This window comes from Sus scrofa, chromosome 3 (genome assembly GCF_000003025.6).
Source record: "Sus scrofa isolate TJ Tabasco breed Duroc chromosome 3, Sscrofa11.1, whole genome shotgun sequence".
Taxonomy (NCBI): Eukaryota; Metazoa; Chordata; class Mammalia; order Artiodactyla; family Suidae; genus Sus; species Sus scrofa.
In genome coordinates, this window is record NC_010445.4 from 126,778,315 (window position 1) to 126,784,314 (window position 6,000).

A 6,000-nucleotide genomic window follows, 5' to 3' on the forward strand; every position below is an offset into this window, starting at 1 on the left:
GGCCGAATTAGGATTTCCTCAACCGGCCAAGAGGCTTATGAAGGCTTTCGTGGGCTATCGGTTTCTAAGCGGGTTTGAAGCTGGGTTGAGTCCCAGGTAAAAGGCAGGACAATAGGCCTCGGCTCCTAAATTACCCGATTTGGCCTGGAATACAGCTTTGAGGAGTATTTGAGGTTCTTACCCAAGTGTTTATCCAAAGAGTTGTTTAATTACTGCAATTTGAACAAAAGACTTAGGCGTGTCCTTGCTACTTTAGACAAATGGAATTATGAACTCGTTTATTTGAGACACTGGGCTGTGGCCAGCTGCTGCATTCTCGCTCACTCGGGCTTTGGCTTTGCCCTCAGTCGTGAGCTGTGCTCCTGAGGTTAGGCTCCCACTGTCCCCTAGGCTATGGAGAAATGCCCTGGAGGGGGTATTAATAGAAGTTTGCCTATGTATACAAAAATCATTTTTTTCTGTCTGCGACAGCAGATGACATTATTGAAGACAGAAGCATTTCGTTTAAGGCCAATTAAAATTTAACTTAGAGGAGTTCCCGTCGTGGCTCAGTGGTTAAGGAATCAGTGGTTAACTAGGAACCATGAGGTTGCAGGTTCGATCCCTGGCCTCGCTCAGTGGGTTAAGGATCTGGCGTTGCCATGAGCTGTGGTGTAGGTCGCAGACGCCGCTTGGATCCCAAGTTGCTGTGGCTGTGTGGTGTAGGCCAGCGGCTTCAGCTCCAATTGGACCCCTAACCTGGGAACCTCCATATGCTGCAGGAGCGGCCCAAAAAATGGCAAAAAAGACAAAAAAAAAAAATTAACTTAGAATGCAGCCTGGTTTTCTTTTCACTACGGAAATGTAGGGGGGCTGAACCCACTGAATGAGGAGGCTCAGGTTAACCTCATTACTGAGGGTGTGCGTGCGTGTGTACATGCACGTGTGTGTGTGTGTGTGTGTGTGTGTGTGTGTGTGTAATAGAAGTTGTCATTTATTGAGAAAATCCCTGCCACTCCTCTTATGAACCCCACTCTGCACCATCTGGTTTGAATAACTAGGGTCCCTGGGAGACAGGCTACTTGTTCCTCGCTTTCTGCTGCTGCTGCCAGGCTTTTTCTGCCGGCCTGGAATGAGTACTCTTTCCATCCTAGCCCCAGGGGTCTTCAGGCGGGGCCCTGCGTTGCAGCCCTCTCCTTCACAGGTATGTACTCTGAGCTGTTCTGGAACTTAGAACCTCGGAGGGGTCACTGGAAAGGTTTCTGAAAACTGTTATGTTCTGAGACTCGTGGCAACACCCCTACTTTGGCGCTAGAACACAAACAGGGCGAGATGCTTGTCTAGTGGCACAAGGGCGAAACGTGGGCGACATGCCCTAGTGGAAAGAGATCCAGCTCCCTCCCACTCAGTCACTCACTCACTTGCTAAATATGTTGAGTACCTGATGTGAGCCCAGGACTGTACTGGTTCCGAGAACCTGCAGCTTGACTCCTTTTGAATTGTGGGCCTCATCTCTCAGCCTCCCTTTTCTTACCTATGAAAGGTAGACACCTGCCTTGCCTGTGAGCCACCGTGTGAGAGTATTTCCAGGCCTAAGTGATTATGCAGCGCCCGCAGCCTAATTTCGGAATCAGAAAGGTCGAATAAAGGGAAGCCAGTCTCATGGAAAAGAGAACCGACCCCACTTGGAGGAGACCTATTGCCCTAGATTTTCAAGGACATGGACACAAGAAGAAAATGACAGTGTGACTTGGGAATGCGACGTGAAAAAAAAGAAACGATTACGCGGTGGTCTTGCTTCTAATTCGCATCCTCCGATGGCGCCGAGTGTTGAAATAAGAAGAAAAAGGCCAGAGGACAGGCAGCTTGACTTTCCAAGGGGTAACTCTGCTAAGCGATTGAGGGTGCCACAAGGCCGTAATTCTCAAGCTCTAGCTTGCATCGTGCTCTCCTGGAGGGTTTATAAGTTTTTGATGCAGTAGGGCTGCGGTAGGACCCATAGGTATAAAGGGTATGCCTAACGAGTTCCCAGGTGATGCTGAAGGGCAGGACCTGGTACTTAGAAAACCACTGCTTTAAAGAAGTGTGAGCATCTAAGACCAAAGTAAAGATGAGTGGTTTTCACAGCAGGAGAGTAAAAATCAATCAAAGGATTCTGTATCTTGGAGCTCCCTAGTGGCTCAGCAGCTTAAGGACCCTGCCTTGTCACAGCTCTGAAGCCGGATCAATCCCAGGCCCAGGAACTTCCATGTGCCATGAGCACAGCCAAATGAGGAAAACAAACAAAAAAGATTCCCATTGTGGCTCAGCAGGTTAAGAATCTGGCATAGTCTCCATGAGGTTGTGGGTTCAATTCCTGGCCTTTCTCAGTGCATTCGGGATCCTGCATGGCCACAAGCTGTGGTGTGGTCACGTGTACGGCTCCGATCTGGCAATGCTGTGGCTGTGGCGTAGGCTGGCAGCTGCAGCTCCGATTCAAGCCCTAGCCTGGGAAATTCCATGTGCCACAGGGGCCGCCGTAAAAAGACAAAAGGATTCTGAATCTAGCAGCTCACTGTTGCCATCTGTGCCCACCTGAAGCGAATGAATAAGAGGCCCTTCCTCTTCCGTAACTGAAATCGATGGGGCTGAACCTGCAGAAGAGCACAGGGGGCCCTGGGTGACTCTGCCTCTCAGTCTCTGCCTATGATAATGGATTTGTGTTAAGGTGAGAACAACCTGCAGTTACCCTCTAATCCTGAGCCAGCAGACCTCGTGACTGGAGAAGAGGCCGAGTGGATGAGTTACCACCGATCTTAAGGTCTTGGGTAAGAAGGAGCCATCTGGCTGGTAGATAGGAGCTTAGAGGTCTGTGTTGGGCGTTCATGGGAGGGGGGTGTTGGGAGATGGGCCTAACGCTTGAGGCAGCAAGCCAGGATGTATCAGCAGTGGCCGGGAGGCCCAGAGCTTGCCGGGACACCTTGGGAGCTGACTAGTGGCCCTATGGGTCACCGGAGTCAACCGAGAGGCCCAGTACTCCCCTTGCAAGACAGAGCATTTAAGTTCCTTTCATTCTTATTCATCAATCCCTCTGGTTTCGAAATTGTTGATTAAAGGCAAAAATTAAATATGAGTGAAATATAAGTGAGTTTCCTCATAGGTAAGATAGAGAAAACTAATACATAGACATGTGGTGTGGTGTTGACACATTTTCTTTTTTTTTTTTTTTTCCTTTTCTTTTAGGGCCACACCTGTGGCATATGGAAATTCCCAGGCTAGGGGTCGAATTGGAGCTGCAGCTGTCAGCCTACACCTCTGCCGCAGCAATGCAGGGTCTGAGCCACATCTGCGACCTACGCCACTTACAGCAATGAAGGATCCCTAACCCTACTGAGCAAGGCCAGAGGTCAAACTCACACCTTCATAGATACTACTTGGCTTCTTAATTGGCTGAGCCACAATGGGAATGCCCCATTTGCTTTTAAGTCTGCAGGGCTATAGCTCTGGCTCAGAAAGCTATTTCAGGGAGTTCCCATTGTGGCTCAGCTGGTTAAGAAACCGACTAGTATCTATGAGGACTTGGGTTTGATCCCTGGTCCCAACCAGTGGGTTAAGGATCCGGCATTGCTGTGAGCTGAGGTGAGGTCCGTGGCTACAGCTCCAAGGCCACTCCTAGCCTGGGAACTTCCTTATGCCGAGGGACGGAAAGGGAACTTCCTTATGCCTAAAAAGACAAAAGAAGAAGGAAGAAAGCAAGCTATTTCAGGCCAAACCACAAGAGTTTCTTTCAGCGTGACAGATCTCCTGAGGTTAGGTCTGCAAATTTTGCTTCAATTTCTACTAGACCAAATACTGAAAAAGGTAGAAGTGAGTTGCGTCTTTGTTGCTGACCTAGCATATTTCCAATCCTGTGTTTGGCAAGAAAAGCCTTGAAGACATAAAAGGGCTGGCCCATCTCTCAAGTCTGTGGTCTGGGGAGAGGTCGGTAATGCACACGTGAAGCACCAAACATGCACCCACACACTGCCTTTCAGGTACAGCAGCTCAATAAAGTCCATCAGTGAAGGAATTTTGTGCCGTGTGTCCACATTTAGGAAAAGGTGAAGCATCCACAGCAGCCAGGACAAAAGGGGAAAAGTAGGACAATCCAAACAGCCCACGTTCACGAGGATTTTTTGATACCACCTGCCGATAGGGGGCGCTCCTGAGGTTACACCAATTTCCTAGAAGTGCTTGTAGGGAAAGTCAAGTCAAATGACTGGATGTCGACCTCGCCTCCAGCACTTATGTCGTAGCTGGATTACCTCGAGGATGATGTGTCAAAATCAACAAAACAGGGATGGAGTTCCTTAGGGGATCAGCGGATTAAGGATCCGGCCTTGTCACTGAGCAGCTCAGGTTTAGTCCCTGGCCCAGAACCTCGGGTGGGCCCAACATAAGTACATAAATAAGGATAACGCTTCAGAGGATTTTTAGAGGCGCAGGTGAGATAATTGATGCATCCTGGTCCTGCATGCCATAAATATTTGATGGTGACATGCAAGGCATTATGCCACGTAAACAAAATCGACAAGGGCCCCATCCTAGCAATAGCAACTGGGTAGACATCTCCCAGGTGTACCTTGTTGTATGCTGCTGTATCCCTTTTTTTTTTGTTTTGCTTTTTGTTTTTTTTTGTTTTTGTTTTTTTGCCTTTTTAGGGCCGCACCTGCAGCATATGGAGGTTCCCAGGCTAGGGGTCAAATCAGAGCTGCAGCTGCCGGCCTACCCCACAGCCACAGCACCGCCAGATCTGAGCCACATCTGCAACCTACACCACAGCTCACGGCAATGCTGGATCCTTAACCCAGTGATGGCGGCCAGGGATGGAACCTGCGTCCTCATGGATGCTGGTCAGATTGGTTTCTGCTGAGCCACGGCGGGAACGCCCCTGCTTTCATTCTTCGGTATGAAATCATTTACTTCTCTGCTAAGTAGTTTAAAGCAAATGATGTATGTCCTTTCACTACACAAAACTCAGTGACCATCTCAAGGTATATGGCATTTCTTTTCACCATAATCATCACACCTAACAAAATTACATTCTGTCTTGGCATCATTTATTATTCAGCTCATATTTGTATTTCCCCAGTTGTCTCAAAAAATATTTTTAGGAGCTCCCATCGTGGCTCAGTGGTTAGCGAATCCGACTAGGAACCATGGGGTTGCGGGTTCGGTCCCTGCCCTTGCTCAGTGGGTTAACGATCCAGCGTTGCCGTGAGCTGTGGTGTAGGTTGCAGACGTGGCTCGGATCCCGCGTTGCTGTGGCTCTGGCATAGGCCAGTGGCTACAGCTCCGATTGGACCCCTAGCCTGGGAACCTCTACATGCCGTGGGAGCGGCCCGAGAAATAGCGAAAAAAAAAAAAGCATTTTTAGTGATTTGTCGGAATCTGGATTCCAAAAAGTTCCCCACGTTGCCATTTTTGCAGGGTCACTTAGATCTCTTAATGTAAAGCATCCTCTTTTGTAGGGTGGGGGCGTTGCCTTGTTGCAAAGCCAGGGAGGTTCTGTCGGATGTGTCCTCATTTCGTTTTTGTTTTTTTTTTTTTTTTGTCTGTTTGCCATTTCTTGGGCTGTTCCCTCGGCATATGGAGGTTCCCAGGCTAGGGGTCGAATCGGAGCTATAGCCACCGGCCTACGCCAGAGCCACAGCAACGCAGGATCCGAGCCTCGTCTGCAACCTACACCACAGCTCACGGCAATGCCGATTCCTTAACCCACTGAGCGAGGCCAGGGATGGAACCCGCAACCTCATGGTTCCTAGTAGGATTCATTAACCACTGAGCCACAGCAGGAACTCCCTCCTTGTCTTTCTCAAGAAAACCCTCAGGGGTGCTCTTCTCCAGGAGCTAAGAGCCCTTAACTGTAAGGAGAGCCCTGTATCCTCCCAGGCTCCCCAAATAGATGTCTCTCGCATGGGAACTTTGCATTAAGGGCTCAACCTCTGTGCCCTGTTGTGGCAGCACTGGAGGTGACAACCGGTCAATGATGGGCCTTCCAGC